We start from the raw sequence: 18,474 nt of genomic DNA, 5'->3' as shown, positions 1-18,474 counted from the left end.
AAGTAGCGAATTAAAAGTGAGGCATTTAGCAACAGAGCATTTAGCAACTAAGGAATTAAGCAACGGGGCATTAAAATGAGGCATTTCGCAAAGGAGGAATGAAGGCATTTGGATTAGTAGTTAATAATGTCTGGTCCTGTACATATATTCAGAAATAAAGAATTACATTTCATTTGGACCAGTTAAAGGAGAGAAGTCCAATCTTCGCTTCGGTACAGTCCTGTTCTTGTGCAGTCCTTAGGAATTATCATTTTAAGTTCCTCTTTGTTTAAAAGGAGCACCATATCACCACCTCGAGGGGGCAGTTTGAGAACCTGTAGAACTGTCCACTTAATGTCATTTTTATTATGGCCTTCCTTTATAAAGTGTTCCACGAGAGGTGCGTTGGGGGTTTTGCATCGCACCCTGCTCCTGTGTTGGACATTGAATTAGATAAATTACATTGCATGTATTGCAGTTAGAGAAAGAACAACAGTTTATTTTGATATTATTGAAGGTGAAAAACTTTCCTTCCATCGTGAAATCACATACATTGCATGCAGAACATTTTGAGTGTCCTACCAGTGGGACCGGATTCCAATGGGCATCAAGGGTAGATCGCTGGACTGAATTGGGGAGTGCTGCCCTTACCAAATGGTCTTTTAAATTGGCACTTTTGCGGAAAGCAAATATGGATCTTTCAATGTTAAGAACTCCTGCGTTGAGTAATGGCCAATGTTTGAGTATTGATTTGCTTAAGGGGTTTGAAATGGGGGAACAAGTGGTTACACATGCAATTTTGGTAGTCTGATTTTTAGGTTTAGGGCTTAGTAATACCTCCCTGGGGCAGTACCAGGCTCTTTTGAGAGCATTGCGTACAAGTCTCTTCGGAAATCCTCGGTCTCTTAGTTTCAGAGATAGTGTGGTTGCTTTTTTGAAATAATCCTCTTTAGCATAACAATTGGACATAGCTGGGTCAACTCCATTGTTTTCCTTGCTGGCTCATAGAAGTTATAGATGTCTGCTGTAAGCTTGTCAGTTTCAAGTGTTATTAGCTGCAAGTTCATTCCTGAGTCTAAATACCAGGTAACACTTGCCACCTGGGAAACTGAGGCTCATATCACTGGTATTCTATTCAGCCTCCTTTTTCTGTGTTTAATTGCAGGGATATGGTAAGATGGGTTAAAATGTAAATCCACACTTAGAGGCCGATTATGATGGCGGACGGACCTGAGTCCGTCCGCCACCATAGAGTAGTAGGGACCGTCCGCAGGGGCATCGGCGGTCCCTCCGTGCTAATTAGGATGTGACCGCCACCCTGGCGGTCACATCCTGTATCTAGCTCGGAGCTATCTTTGGGAATCCTGCCATTATTCCTGTGTTCTCGACGCTTTGGGAGCAAGCTGTCCTGGTGGAAAATAAACGGCTTGGACGTACTGCCGTTACTCGCACAGGGGCCGGGACTGCGAGCCCCAGGGTTCCGCGCATACCAACCCAGCGCACCTGGTGTCTCTTCCCGCCCCCTGCTCCTCCCTCCCTCACCGGCTACAACAGCTCGCGGCCCCCGCTTCGCGGGTGCCGCTCAGAGCTATCTTTGGGAATCCTGCCATTATTCCTGTGTTCTCGACGCTTTGGGAGCAAGCTGTCCTGGTGGAAAATAAACGTCTTGGACTTACTGCCGTTACTCGCACAGGGGCCAGGACTGCGAGACCCAGGGTTCCGCGCATACCAACCCAGCGCACCTGGTGTCTCTTCCCGCCCCCTGCTCCTCCCTCCCTCATCGGCTACAACAGCTCGTGGCCCCCACTTCGCGGGAGCCGCTCGGAGCTATCTTTGGGAATCCTGCCATTATTCCTGTGTTCTCGACGCTTTGGGAGCAAGCTGTCCTGGTGGAAAATAAACGGCTTGGACTTACTGCCGTTACTCGCACAGGGGCCGGAACTGCGAGACCCAGGGTTCCGCGCATACCAACCGAGCGCACCTGGTGTCTCTTCCCGCCCCCTACTCCTCCTACATAGCAACGCCTCCAATGCTTAGCGGGACGTGAGCGGGACGCCCGGACGAAGACCGGGCAAAGAGCGGGCCCTCTGAGGCCCTCAGAGGCCAGAGAGGCCGGGCAGGGCCCACTCATTTCAGAATTTTGTTGTGTTGTATTCTGTTTTGTGATGGCTCTGAGTCCAGGGAAATTGTTGCTAGAGAAGGTTGGATGTATAGTTAACGGTCCCTTAGACAACTATTTAAAAAAAGCTCCCGTTGACCTAGATAAAGAGAAAAGTTTGGCAGTTCGTAGAGCAGAGCGCCGTCGCTCTATTGAAAGTATAAAGAACAACATCCCTGCCGCTTCTCCACCCAAAGATCTTATGATTACTTCTGAGGGTACTTTATTCATTGAAGATCCTTTATGCTTGGAAAGCTTTCCAATGTTGCTACGTGACTCCACTCCAACACCTTTGGGTCAAACTGGTCAAACTGCAATACATATTTTACCATCTAGTTCGGTAATGCATGATCTCAACATGCCTATTTGCCTTCCGACATGAACAAAGCAAATTTCAAGCAAGCAGAGGAAAGTTGTGCAGGCTAAGAGTCATGGGCCACCGCCTGCAAAAAGAAGACGGAAGGGGGGGCTTTGCAAAAGCCAAAGGTCAGTCATTCGGACTTTGGAAAATCTTCCAAAGATACTAATAACAGTGTTAATAACCCTGGTGCCCAACAATCTAACAAGGTAACTCCGATTACCATGTCACCTCCACCTACAGTTGTGCAATCTGAGAATACTATTGTTCCTCCAGATCTATCGGTTGATACTCTCCAAATGGGTACCTCTACCGTCGATTCACTTGCTAATATGGAACATTTAATTAGGTCCTTCATTTTACCTATTATTGAGAGACTAAGGAGGGTGGAGGAAAAACTTGAAGCTATTGAGGCGGCAGTCACTAACCACCAGGGTCCACCTAAGGTTGTGGGGAGTGGGGTTTTGGAACCATTAGTTAGGGTGCCTACATGTTCTCTTAGTGTTCCAAAAGGTAGTGACCAATCGACCAGTCAAAATATTTCCAAGATTCGAACGGCTCCACCCCCGAAACAGACCACTAGTTCTGTTTTAACATCAGTAGGTATAGCGGCGACGGGATCTGCAAAATCTCAAAGGGGGGTTTCTCAACAACCGAAAGGGGTTCCAACTATTTACACTAGACCACCATCACGCAGAATCCCCCAAGTAGAACTGCCCCCAGAAGCCGCCCCGTACGTGGTTGTTTTGATGGGGGTCCCTAGCTTACCAACAAATAAGAGGGAGGGGTATTTCCAACTCAAAAATAAGATCATGCACTGGTTAGCCCAATATAGACCATTATCTCATGATATTGATGGTGAAATCGTGCATGTTAGACGACTCCCCTGGTTGGGCAGCAGGGTTAAGGATATAGATGGTGATCTAGTTGTTATTAACTTTCGAGATCCCTGAGCCGTTATCTATATTCTGAATTGGCCCCAGAGTGGTGGTGGTAATTCTATAATACCAAGCCCCCTGACCTATTTTTACCCTAGGTCCCTGGTTTTCCCTCCTAACCACATTGGTGTTCAGTTACCCAACCAGATTGTTCCTCCCTTATTGTCCCTGAATTCTGGGTTCTCGTTAGAACCTCCACAGTATCATCCAATTGCTGACCCCTTTGGGTGGAGTAAGGTACCTCCTAGGTCTTTCAGAAATTCGAATAGGAGGATGGAACATTTAAGACCTTTTACACCTTTGGAAATAACAAACAGGTATGACATCTTCTCTGGTCTGGATAATTGCGATTGAAGATCACAGAACGACCGCCAATTTGTTGGGTATACCAATCTAATAGAGGTAAGTGTGGGTGGCTGCAAAACGGGACAAAAAATATTTCATTCACTGTTGGCGAGCACAGGTGTGATTTATCCCAACCCCCCAGTACCTGTTATACATAATGTAGATTGTGATACAACATTGAACCCTACTCTTGTTGAAGAGCAAATGATCCCAGATGTGATACCATCTAGGTTAAATCATAGGGGAGATGTTATTGAAGCTGGAGGTGTTTTGAAATCAGGGCAGGTGACTGGTGACCAAGTCTCTCCTGTGGTAGGGGCTACATTAGGCGTTTGTAATAGTGTGGTTTCTAATTTGAGGGCATTACCAGTAGGGGAAAAACCAGTATCAGGTGGGATAAGATCAAACATTAAACAAAACATAACTTTAATATCATGGAATATAGCTGGTCTAACTAAAAATCTCTCTGATCCTGATTGGTCCAACTACATAGATTCTTGTGAATTTTGTCTGCTCCAAGAAACTTGGTCCCTTGAAATGCCACATAGGATGGGATTTAGGACATACAACATTGCGGCAATCCCATCAGTCAGGGGTAGACCATCGGGGGGCTTACGATCTGGATCAGTGTATCCTTGGAAGTGAAAATTACACAATTAACCACAGACTCTGCTGATATACTGTGCCTCTTAGTGAAGATGAATGATGGAAAGCGTATTGTTTTGTGCAATGTTTATAATCGCCCTTGTGGTTTATCAAAGGAATGAATGAATGAATGAAGTGGGATTTACACATGCGCAACTTAGCCCCATGGGCGTCAAGGCACCTAACATTAATCTAGCTGAGTCGAAGGATGTAAAGAGCTTACTGATATGCATTAACAAAACACCAAGTTTTCAGAGCCTTCCTAAAAAGATCCAATGAGGGTTGTGACTTAATCTCAAAGGGAAGTAAGTTCCATACTTGGGGTGCCAGGATGGAAAAGGCCCTACTCCCCCATCTAACCTTCATGGAGCGAGGAACTACCAGTTGATTAAGCTCTGAGGAGCGTAGGCACCTACTCGGAACATATCGAGTGAGCTGAGATCCCAGAGCATCAGCAGGGCCGGCCATGAGAGCACGATATGTGAGGCAAAGAAGTTTGAAGGATACTCTCGAGATGATAGGGAGCCAATGAAGACTCTTCCTTGCCATAGTCACTGACGACAACCGGGGCAGGGCCAAAACAAACCGTGCCGCCGCATTCTGTACGACCTGCAAGCGCTGCAGAAGGGCCTTGTTGGCTCCGGCATACAGAGAGTTACAGTAGTCAAGCCTTGAGCCAACAAGGGCGACTACAACCTGCTTGCGTGCCTGTAGGGGGAGATAGTGAAGGATCCTCTTCAGAGTCCTAATAACACCCCAACAGGTGGACACAGTTTTGTTAACCTGGGCTTCCATAGAAAGCCGAGTATCAAAAATGACCCCAAGGTTCCTCGCAGATTGAGTGGGAGTAGGGCAGTTGCCTAAAGATGGAGGCCACCAGGCACCAGACCATATGTCCTGGTCTTTACCTAAGACCAGGACCTCTGTTTTGTCACCGTTCAACTTTAGAGAATTGAAGATCATCCATTCTGCAACAAGTTGCATACAGGACCTAAAGTTAGAGGCGGTGACAGTCACAGAGTGGGTCAGGGAGACCATGATCTGCGTGTCGTCAGCGTATGATACTACCTCCATCCCCTGAGATCTTACAAGTCTAGCAAGGGGGGCCACGTAGATATTAAACAGGGTCGGACTCAATGCCGACCCCTGTGGCACCCCACATTGCAAGAACTTGGCAGGGGAGAGGAGGTCACCCAGCATCACACGTTGCTCTCTTTGTTGTAAGAAAGAGCTCAGGATACTGAGGGCCGGTCCTGTTACTCCTGCCTCCCTTAACCTAGATGTTAATGTAATGGGAGACAGGGTATCGAAGGCTGCTGTTAGATCTAACAATACTAGCACGGTGGTAGGACCCAAGTCTACTTTCCTACGTATGTTATCCGTGACCATAGTCAAAGCAGACTCCGTGCTATGCAGCTTTCTAAAACCATGTTGAGACCCATCCAAGAATCCCGAGACATCCAAAAAGCGAGAGAGATGACGATTTAGGTGAGCTTCAAGCAACTTAGCAGGGGCCGGCAAAAGAGATATAGGTCTAAAATTCTGTAGGATTCCTGGGTCCAGAGTGGGCTTCTTAAGCAAGGGTTTCACTATGGCTTTCTTCCATGCCACAGGGAAAATACAATGTTCCATCGCATCATTCATGATTTTCAACATGGGAGGAAGAATAGTATCCCTGCAGGCCTTAAGCACTTTCAGAGGGACCGGATCTAAGGGAGAAGCAGACTTAGTTCCATCCAGCAGGAAGTTCAGTCCTTCCAAAGAGAGCGCAGGAAAGTGATTAAACACCTGGGGAGGGTCATCGACCCTGGCTTCAAGATGTCTAACTCGAGCGGAGTCCTCTTCACTCAAGAAACTCCTCTGAGTTTGTAGTGCCAAATAGATATCATCTATTTTTTTTAAAAAGAAGTCCGAGATGTTATTGCAGAGGTCCTGTGAGACTACCACGGGGTCAGGGGCCTGGAGAGAGCAGAGAGAGCTCACGATCTTAAAGAGCTCTTTGGAGGATGTAAAAGAACTCGTTAAGTTGGTGAAATAGTCCTGTTTCTCCTTAATGACTCTGCTTTTCTCAGCAATTCTCGTATCAGGCGCCTGTATACCTCCCGATCAGTCGGATCCCAGGATTTACGCCAACATCTTTCCTTCCTTCTACATTTCTGTCTAAGGAGCCTCAGAGTTTCCGTGAACCAGGGGGCTGTGGGTTTTTGTCGCGCAACATATTTAAGTGAGGCAGGGGCTAGCTCATCCGCCGCTTTGGAGAGAGAGTCAGCCAACTCTTGTGCTGCATCATCTACTTTCAACTGAGATGTGCTATTTACAGTTTGAACAAAAGGTACCAGTCCCTCATTCGTGATATTTCTAAAATTTCTTTTAAGACAGTTCTTAGTGATAACCAGGTTACCTTCCATATTGGGGATATTTAAATATAATGGTACTGCCAAATGATCAGACCAGACTATCGGCAAAGGAATGCCAACCGTTAGCCTGGAGTCATTAGAAAACACCCCATCAAGGGTATGACCCGCCTTATGCGTCGGAAAGGACACCCTTTGGACAAGCTCACCTGCGTCCAGGGCATTAACCAAAGAGCATGTCTCCAAGAATGACTGATCATCTAAATGAAAGTTCATATCACCAAGAACAGTAAAGGAAGATCTCCCAAGGTAGGGTTCCATAATTCTGAATAGTTCAGGGCAAAAGTTAGCCCTGGGTCCCGGGGGTCTATATACCAAAATTCCGGTAAAGGAGATCGAAGAAGCACATATAATGCAAAAATATATAGCCTCAAAGGGATCCGAGGGAACTGACAAAGGTTTGATAGTACAAGAGAGGGTAGTTTTATAAAGGACTGCTAATCCACCCCCCCTGCGTCGCACTCTATCTAACCTATGAAGAGTGTATCCTCCCGGTATGGCCAAAAGAAGGTCGTGACCCGAGGACTCCGAGGCCCAAGTCTCGGTCACAAAGACCCAATCAGGTTGTCTGTCACTAACAAAGTCATGAAACTCTATATTATGTTTGATGAGGGATCGTGCGTTAATCAAAAATCCCTGCCTAAGTTGAGAGGGTCTCCCTCCATCATGGGAAGGGAAAGAGGAAATCGTAGCCGCCCGTGAAGTAAAATTAAAACAAGATTTACATGAGGAACATGCCCAAGCCTGACGTAGGCTCTCAGGGCGCATCCGATGATGGCAAGGAAGCACGGAGGGTCTGTAGAGCAAAAGATCACTCGACAGATTTTTCTGAGGTACCAGTACCGACCTGACAGGAGTTCCAGGGTCCAGCCCGTCCTGCAGCGCGTCCTCAGCGCGGACGGGCGCAGACGGGCTGAACTCTGGCGTAACTCCGGCGTCAGTCAGGCGTCCCCGCAGCGCGTACCCGCTGCGCGTCAGCATGACTCTCCTTTTATGCCCGCCTAGCGTCCTTGTGACGACTAGAGCGAGTGGGCTGCAAGAATGCGCCGGAAAGCGGCACCGCCTACCCCCAAGATGGCGCAGCTGTAGGAAGAGACGCCGGGAAGCGGACCCGCCCAACAGCGGTGGATCTCACCAATCTGAAACTTTTAACACATTGGACAGACTCCTTAGTGACCTTGAAGAGGCGCCTATTGGTATAATAGTATATGGTGATTTTAAATGTAATTTCGAACCGATCATAGGGTTTGGAGATGTTTTCTCAGATGAGGATAGAGCCAATAATATCCCCCCTTATCATATACAGAGGGAGTGAGCTGCACGACCGTAGCTACTCAGATAAGGAGATTGGTATCAGTACATGGTCTGAGGGCCTGTAATGGTCGTCTTCCATCTGACTCTCCGAAAGCACCAACCTTTGTTAAAAACAATCATCAAAGTCGGATTGATTACATTTTGGTCTCTTTTGATATCTGGAATTTCTTATTAGACTTTGTAATTGACCATAGATATGAAAGTGACCATCGCCCATTGCGCTTGTCAATGGACTATAGTTTAGTCCCTAGCTCTAGGATTTCGATGATGCAAAATACTTTGGATAATCTAACCCATACTGGCCCTTTAATGAGTAATAATAGGAGTTCCCTTAAATGGGCTAGTTTATTAAGCAACAAGGAGGCACTATCCAATATCTACTCACTTTTTGCGGACGTTTTTGAAAAATATCTACTTCAACCAGTAGAGGGTGAGGTTTTTATCAACTTGCATAATGAATTTTTTAGTGCCTTGGCACCACTTGTGACGAAAATGCAGCATAGAAAAAGGTTGAATAAAATCAGTTCCACTGGTACCAAACAATGGTATAATAAAGAATGTCGTAATTGCAAGAGCAAACTACTAGAGGCAATAAAGAGTAATACAACACACGTTATTAGGACCTTAAGGCAAGAATATAGGAGAGTGCAGCGAATGGCTAGAATCGAATGGGATGAGGAATATTGGGAGAAGATGCTTATAGCTGTTAAACTCAAGGATAATGTGGGCTTCTGGCAATTAGTTGCTAATGAGAATACTGGAGGTAGGTCACCGGATGACGTGTTTATTAATGAGCAAACTTGGGTTGATCATTTCACCCACTTGTATAAAGCTCCTGATGGTGATAAATCTGATGTGGTAAATAGCCCATGGTTGGAGCCATCAACTAATATAGTAGAGTTTAGTTTAGAGGAAACTGAGTTAGTATTAATCGCGGTGAAAAATGGTAAAGCCCCAGGTTTAGATAAAATACCTGGGGACTTATATAAACATGAGACCAGTATTTGGGCGGTATATATAAACAAGCTTTTTAATATAATAGTTGCCGGTGGGAAGCTACCACATAGTTGGCGGGGAGCAGAAATTATCTTAGTTTTTAAAAAGGGGGATCGACATGATCCATCCAATTATCGTCCCATTTGTCTTTTGGACATCTTACAAAAAAAAAAATTCTAGGCATCTTTAAATCGAATGGAAACATGGATTGATGAGAAAGAAATTCTTACTAAATTTCAAGCAGGCTTTAGACGGAACATAAGTACAATAGATCAGGTTTTTAGGTTTTGTTGCATTTGTTGGAAATATGTCTTTTTGTTAAAAGGACATATTTATGTAGATTTTGTTGATCCTAGGGCAGCTTTTGATTTAGTTTCCCGGGATCGTTTATGGGATTGTTTGTTTGCATTGGGATTACCAACCTGTATACTCCAACAGATAGTAAGATTACATGATAATAATTTTGCTAGAGTGCGTTGGGGCCCGAAAGGGGAACTAACTGAACCCATCCCTATCAGACGTGGGGTCCGCCAATGTTGTGTGTTGGCGCCTACACTTTTTTCCTTATTTGTCAACGACATCCCAGAAATTTTAGACAGGTGTAGTAATGACTCCCCAAAGCTGAATGGTGTGCGGGTTCCATCCCTTTTATTTGCGGACGATACAATCCTGATCTCGCAAACATCCATGGGCCTTCAAACCCTTTTGAACACTTTTAAAACATATTACGACTCAAAAGGTCTTGAAATCAATGCGAAGAAAACCAAATGTATGTCTATAAATCCACATAAAACCTTTAATGGGCAATTCTTTTTAAATAATCAAAGACTTGAATTGGTCACAAATTTTTCGTATTTGGGTGTTTCCCTAGATTCAAAAACCTCATGGAGCACACAAATTGAAAAGAGTAAAACTATATTTAACCAAATCTCTTTACCGATTATAAAGCTCCATGGGTCAAGTTTAAGTAAGTCCATCTCACAAGCGCTAGAAGTATACAAATTTAAGGCTCAATCTGGTGCTTTATATGGAGCAGAAATCTGGGGCATAAAAGCATGTAACATCTTTCGGATTTGTGAAAATAACTTTATTAGAAGGCTATTGAAATTGCCCAAATGTACTCCACTTGTACCAATGTTTTTGGATTTAAATATGAAAAGAACGGATCATATTGCACTACTTAGGCCACTGTTGTTTTGGGTCAGACTCTGGAGTACTCCCGAACTCACAGACTATAGAGAAGGTATTATTGAAGTCAAGAGTCTAGGGGCCCGATGTAGGTCGGTCGGTAACGGCCGAAAATCGGTATTTTCGGCCGTTACCGATCGGAATACAGACAACGGGATGTAGGAGGCCGAAATCCTGCGAAATCGGCGATTTTACCGAATCGGAAAATCACCGAGTCGGTCGGATTCCGAATCGGAAAAATGTAGGAATCGGAAAAAATCTCCGAATAGGTAATCTACCGATTCGGAGATTTTTTCCGATTACTACTTTTTCCCGATTCGGAATCCGACCGACTCGGTGACTTTCCGAATCGGTAAAATCGCCGAATTGGTATATATTCCGAATCTGTGAAAATCCGATTCCATGCGAAAACCCTAAGATTGAGATGTAGGTAAGCACAGAAATACCGATTTTGCTCAAAAATCGGTATTTCTGACTCGGAAATTACCATGGATTTGAATCAGGTGGTAACCAGGTGCAACCTATAAAAAATGACCCAAAATGCAGTTCTACTTGCAACATGGCAGCTTTCTATGTCATAGCTAGACGGCTACGGCTACAGCAGGAAGGTGAGAGGGAATGGCTGAGACAGGAGCAGGTGTACAGGCAGAGGGTGACCCTGTGCATGCTGACAGATCCAGAGATCCTACAGAGGTACAGGCTGGAGGCAGACACCATCAGAGACCTCATCAGGGACCTCCAACCCCTGTTGCAGCACCCCACCCCAAGGGCACATGCAATCCCTGTGCAGGTGCAGGTGCTATGCTGCCTACATCTTCTGGCGTCTGGCAGCTATCAAAGTGTAGTTGCTGTGGCAGGAGGGGTGACCCAGAGCAGCCTGTCAAGGTTCTTCCACAAGTTCCTTGATGCCATGATCCAGAGGATGGCCCACTACATCTCCTTCCCTTCCACCCATGCAGAACTGGCACAGACAAAAGCTGAATTCTATCAGATGGCAAGATTCCCCCACATCATTGGCTGCATAGATGGCACACACATACCGATTTGCCCCCCTGCTGACACCGAATACGTATACCGCAATCGGAAGTCACGGCACACCATAAATGTGCAAGTGATATGCAATGCCAAGTGTGTGATCACTGACCTGGTTGCAAAGTTTCCGGGGAGTACCCATGACTCCTATATCTTCCAGAGTAGCGGGATTTATGCACGGCTGATGGCAGGGGAATTTGGCGAAGGATACCTCCTAGGTAAGACACAGTGTCAGACCCCCATTACCAAAATTGCAGTGTGTAATACATGTATGCATGTGAGTAATGTTACCCCTTCTCCTTCCAGGCGACAGTGCATATGCCCTACGCTCGTTCATTCTCACACCTTACCTCAACCCCTCAACACCCAGCCAAAGGAGGTACAACCGTGCACACAAAAGCACGAGGAACGTAGTGGAAAGGACCTTTGGCATCTGGAAGAGCAGGTTCAGATGTCTGCACAAGAGCGGAGGTGCAAGGCAATATACCCCCATCACCTGCTGCAAGATTATTGCTGTCTGTGCAATGTTGCACAACCTTGCAGTCAGGAAAGGCACTGAGGTAGAGTTATCCGACTACGAGGACCCTGATGATGACAATGCTGTCCCACTACCACTACCTGCTGGAGTCTCTGCACCATCTGACGGCAGATACAGGCGTCAGGAGATCACAGACAACTATTTCTGAGTGAGTACAGATGCACAAACAGGTCAATGTATGTGTTCAGAAATTAAATTTAATAATGTTGCATCAACGTTACTGCACTGATGTGCAACAAAAGAAAAGTTAAACAACAAGGGGTAGGAATGTCCAATGTCCGGGTTGCCTCACCCGCAGTGGCAGTCCTATTTTTTGCTGCGCTTAGCAGGCCCACTGGGATGAACCTCACCCCCTTCAGAATGCCCTGCAGCCTCAGCTGAGCGCCTGGTGCTCCGGCGCGGCTCTGACGCAGCGCTGGCCGGGCTGCTGCGGCTGCTGCTGTCCCCAGCCTCGCCCAGGACGGGATTCACTGCGGTGTTGGAGATGAGTAGTGTCTCCATGGCTGTTGTTATACGGCCCATGCCCCTAGTGACCTCGGACATGGACTGTGTGAGGCTGGCCTCCATGTTTGCCCCACGTTGGCATGACTGGGCAGTCGCAGCCGCAAGGCGGGTGAGTGACCTGTTCGTGACTCTTGCATCCCTGCGACGACTCAGCTCATGGTCATCCAACCTGGTGCAGAGCTGGGTGATGGCAGTGGTCATTCGGCCAATTGATGTTGCTATGTCCTTGTTGCTGTCAACGAAGGTCTTGAAGCCCTGTGTCATCTCACCCATCTGCAGGTTGTGCAGGCGCAACTGGCGATGGCAGGCCAGGATGGATTTCGCCTGCATCCTCTGAATTGTGACCATGCTGGTCTCCAGCCCTGCGAAGACGCTGCCTCCCGGTGCTGGTATTGGGCTGCTGGTAGCACGTGGCCTACGTGGAATTCTGCTGCCCTGCTGTGTGTGCTCTGGTGTCGCTGGTGTCACGGGGTCTTGTGCAGGAGCCTGACCCGCTGCCCCCTCCATGATGACTAATGGAGCCACTATTCTCCTCCGGGCCGGGGAAGTGGCAGGTGCAGGGTGGCTCTGTGGTGGTGTGTTGTCCGGGGAGAATACCAATGAGGGCGACTGAGACTGAGACAGTCGGGGGGAGTGTGGAGTTGTGAGGGAATGTCCTGTGTCCTCCTCATTTGCCAGGGCACAGCTGTTGTCCTCCTCCTCCTGTGCTGCTGCACTGGTGCTTGCCACTGCCGCACTGGCTGTTGGTGCTGGAGCTGGTGCTGGAGCTGATGCTGCTCCCCCGCCTGATGGTGCCCCTAGGTACAAAGAAGCATTTGTCAAGTGGGTGCTAATGTGTTCCAGTCACAACTATTAAAGCATTGCACATCTCATTACAAACACCTTGATGCTGTATTACAGTTATTTATCTCATGCTTCTGCTGTGGCATTATTGGTAACTTTTGCTGAGTACATTTAGCACGATGCATTGCTCATGTCTGTTGCTAGCTGTACTGGCCTGGGGTTTGGTTGTGCATTGGGTCTGTAGGGGAGGTGTCTGGTATGGTGTGTCAAGTTGCGCATGCTTCTTACCTGTAGCTGTAGCTCGGGATGAGCTATCCAGGTCCCCAATGCCCACGACACTGGCCCTCTCGATGGTCGTCGCCACTAGTTCCTCCAGCTGAGTGAGGGGTGGCGCACGGTTTGTTCCTCCTCCAGTGAGTCCAGCCTGCTTGTGCAGGTCGGCCAGTTTGCGCTTGGTCACGCCACGGATGTCATAAAACCTCTTCTTGAGGTCGTCTAGGCTCCTGTGGGTGACACCAACTGCATTGACTTTCTCCCCGATGTCGAGCCACAGCCTCCTCTTGGTGCTCTCCGGGACAGTCAGGGACTGCCTGCCATATAGCTGGGTGTGCACCCTCACCACCTCCTCCACCAAAGTTTGTAGCTCCATGGTGCTGAATTTAGGATTGCGCTTCCGCCCTGCCTTCTGGCTCTCTGTGCTGGTGTCCATGTCTCTCAGGGATCCTGCTCACAATGCTGCTCTCTCTGTGTCTGCTCAACTCATGCAGCTTTCCAGAAAGTTCTGATGAGTTGCACCTGCCTGGGTTGCCACACCCTGTGGGGGAGGGTGCTTACAGCTCATTGGCTGATGTCTTCAGTGTCACTCAACCAGCTCGGCAAAACGGCATTCTCCGATTCGGTATTTTCCGATTCGGTAATTTCCGAATGTGTTCGGTAAATACCGATTCGGAATGTATAATGCCTTCCTATTGGCCTTTCGGCCCATGGGGCGTATTTATTATTCCGAATCGGCGTTTACCGATTCGGTTGGTTCCGCATTTTTTTTTTTCCGATTCGGACTTGTCCGACCTGGCCTATACCGATTCGGTAGTTGGCGAATCGGTACGTATCGACTCTCGATACCGAATGCTACCGAATCGGTATTTTTCCGATGATTATTTCCTACATATCATTTTCCGATTTTGAAATACCGATTCGGTACGGATCGGTATTTTAAAATCGGTAAATGCGTTTTACCTACATCGGGCCCTAGATGCTTATAATACAAATCCCTGGCTTAAACATGTTAATAATTGGTTCCATCGAATAGGCCTTGCTCACTTTTGGGATGATCCATCCTGTCTGACTCAAAGATGTAAGATCCAGGTTAAGAATCAATTTTGGTTCTATATATCTCACAACTACCAAAATAATCATCATTGTGGATCCATCACACGCAGTTTTCTTGATTTTAAGGATATTCCACTGTTTGAGGAATTTATAAATGAGATACAACCAGCCTTAGCAAAAAGCCTGTACTTAAAATTCAGATATGGTATACTAAAAACAAAAGTAGTAATAGCGAAATGGGATAAGATCCTAGGGCAATCAAAAAGTACTAATTGTACATGTTGTGAACTAAATTTAAGAGAAGATGATATTCACATATTGTTTTTTTGTACTGCCTATGATAAAGCTAGGAAAAAATGGATCAAACCCTTGTGTAAAGCCCTAGGTATTCGATCATACCAGGAAGCATTTAGGATTGTCAAAACTGACACTAGACGCCTTATAGTGTTTTGTGTAAGCAGATTCCTATTGAATGTTGGGTATACACGGAAAAACATGGCTCTTGATCTATAGGTAGTATACATATGTATATTAAATGCAGGATAGGTTGCCATGTGATATGCTGGAGATAAAAACTGTAAATATACTTGATTTTTATTTTATTATGCCTTTTTAACAGGGATGACTTTTTAGGTTCTAATTGTTGGAATGTATAATTTCTGCTTCCTATTGGCATGTGTATTTACTGTGTATAATGTTTATGGCCAAAAAGAGCCGAAATAAAGATTAAATGAATGAATGAATGAATGTATCTTTATCATTGCGGCGGGTGCTGCTTGAAGCAGTACCCGCCGCAATGATAAAAATGTATGTTGTGCATTTGCATGCACAAAGCGGCAGGCACCTCACGGTGCCTGCCGCTTTGTGCAGGCAAATGCAGGGGGTACCATAGGTACCCCCCATGTGCACCCCCCACCCCACCTTCACCCCTGGGGGCCCGCATCGGGCCCCCAAACACAAATCTGTATGCCTTTACACGGCGGAAATGCCGCCGTGTAAAGGCATCTTTCTGCAGGAATCCCAATATGGCTGGCGGTGTCTGATAGACACCGCCAGCCATGTTGAAGCGTTTCCGCCATGGACGGAAGGCGTCCGCGGCGGAAAAGCTGCGGACTGAAAAACGATCCCCCAGCCATCCTAATCTGGCGGGGGTCTTTTTCAGTCTGCAGCGGTTTTCCCGCATCCTCCGGGCCGGCGGTGGCTTCCACCGGCCCGGAGGATGCGAGAAAACCGCAATCGTAATCAGGCCCTTTCTTCTTAGACCCAAGGTTTCTGGGAAGCAGAATATATCTTTTTTTTAGCAAACAGAACCCAATATTTTCTCAGTAGCTTGTTTTGTGCTTGCCAACAACAAGTTTAGTTTCTCATTTAGGGATTGTGATTTATTTAATTTTAAAGTGTTTGAGAGTGATTTTCGCTGGGCCTCAGATTCAGAGTTAAATCCTATGTGAGTCTGCTAGAGGTATTAGTTAAAGCTACCCAACTCCATTCCTCCACCCGCTCAGCAGATTTATTTTCTTTTTATACTTCCATGCTCAATTATATCTTTCCTACCATTATCAGGGCTGACGTTTACCTTAAGTAGTGACATCTCCCCAATTGGGGTTTTATATTGAGCTTGGTATTGAACTTGGAAATGGGCCTGTGTTTTTTTCCGTGTCTTTCGGCACCATGATATCTGGATAATGCTTTCTTGTAGGTTGTTTAACTTTTATATCTCCATTTTAGAAAGGTGACCTCCTGTGTTAATATTTTTCCACCACAGATCGTCTTGTCAATAGTCTCTCTGTCAGGGGGCATGGCTTGACGTCAGAAGAAGATGTACGCTTGCGGCGGGTCGGCAGGTTTTTTCGGTCTCCGCTCCAGTTTCCTTCATGTTTGGTTGCTGGCTCCATCGCCATCAACTCGTAAATCTTGCCTGACCACGATGGACTAACTTTCGCCAACCATTGAGCAGTTTCTGACTTACTTTTTTCCATTCATGATGTGCGGCGAGTTTTTCTTCACAAGACACGTGCCCGCCATTTTGAGTTACGTGACGGAGTCTCAATCTCACACTGCAATGATGTTTCTTCGCAAGGAATTTTGAATTGTTGGTGAGGTTGATAAGGCTTTAGAACACTCCACAGGCAATAGTAGGAACTATGCTTTTAATGTCATTTGGTTGGGGGACCTTAGTATATATCCCTGTAAATATAATGTAGCCCCTATATGTGGCTTAGAGGATTTGAGGGGCAACATTTTAAATCACTTTGCACACAACGAATATGGTAATTGTTTAAACAAAATGTTAACATTGCGAAATATGGTAATGACGCGCGATTTAGAACTATCATCAGGTAACATGGCAGGAACCTTCCAAAGAAATGGCCTAGAGTCAACTATTGATTATATGTTGGTTACTGCCCCTATTAGCTCTACAGCCAGCAGGTCGCCCAATCAATTTACAATCTTTAGCGATCATGCTATCTTGTCACTACAGATAAAAGTATCTATAGGGGAACTCCTACATATTCACTAGGAGAAATAGAGAGAAGGTTATAAAAGAAGAAATTTGGGAGGATGTTGACAAAGCAGCACAAATGGATAATAACTGTGACTTCTGGAGGATAGTAAATGTACCCCACTTTAAAAATCATGTCGATCCTACACTAGATAACAACGTAGATGAGGAAGCATGAGTAGCCCATTTTGAGTACATCTTTGCCTTAAGTATAGATTTTCAAACACCGCCTGTTAATATGGAAACAAGCCATCAGGCTCCCCTTTCCTTGTCACTCATGGAAGTAAGGAAAAGTTTGATGTTGTGTAGTTCAGGTAAGGCCCCAGGACCGAACAGTGCCCCAATAGATCAAGGAACACCAGAGCTATGGGCACCCCTATTAATGCATGTTATGAATAGTATAGTCCGAGTAGGTCCCACACAGTATTGGTCCGCAGGTTTCATCGTCCGTATTTATAAAAAAGGAGACAGGGTCGATCCCAAAAACTATAGGCCAATTTCCCTGCTGGACACAACAGCAATACGTATGGGCCGGCTGCTCCTTTCTAAGTTAAAGGGATGGGCCAAGGAAAATAACATCTTAATACAGGCCCAATATGGATTCCAGCAGCGAAGGGGCACCGCAGACCAGTGCTTGAATCTGGCACTTTTAACAGAAAAATATACCAGGATGAAGGAGGGGAAAATATACATGGCTTTCATGGTGGACCTGTCGGCAGTGTTCGACTGTGTGGTCCATGAAAAGCTATGGACTATAATGGGGGAAATGGGGGTTGACCCAGCCATTTTAAATTTTGTTAGACAGCTGTACTTCAATGCTATGGCTTCGGTCCGATACACTAAAAACAGGGATTGCACACGCTTATTTAAAAGTGCCAGAGGAGTAAGGCAGGGATGCGTCCTTGCTCCATTTCTCTTCTGCATTTATACAAATGGAGTAGAAAATGCTCTCACAAAGATTACAAGAGACGTTCCCTAATCTAATTTGCAACTCCTACCTATTCTGGCATATGCAGATGATGTGGTGTTGATCGCCAGGACGGGGCACTGTCTTCAACACCTGATCTCCTCGTATGTATCCTTCATGGACTCATAGATCTGAGGGTAAATCACACTAAGTCTTTTGCAGGTATAGTGGGAGCAAGGAAGAGAGATAGAACTTCCTACTTACATGTGGAGAAGGAGAGAATAGAGGTGGTTGACTTCTCCCCCTATTTGGGGGTTCTCTTTGACAAGGAATTATCATGGTCTAGGTTAGTGAAAGGAAGAAAGGGTGTAATGGAAAGAAGCCTTTCTGCTGTAAAATCATTCGCTAAAAAATTAGGTGCTAGACCTCTCTTACCGATAAGAAATATTTATCAGGCCAAAGTTAAGGCAGCAGTAACGTACGGGGCTGGAGTGTGGGGCACTGTAGACACGGGCGCACTTTAAATTATTGGAAATACGTTTT

This window comes from Lissotriton helveticus, chromosome 2_1 (genome assembly GCF_964261635.1).
Source record: "Lissotriton helveticus chromosome 2_1, aLisHel1.1, whole genome shotgun sequence".
NCBI lineage: Eukaryota > Metazoa > Chordata > Amphibia > Caudata > Salamandridae > Lissotriton > Lissotriton helveticus.
The sequence above is the reverse complement of the archived record's forward strand: the minus strand, read 5'-3'. Positions refer to the sequence as shown.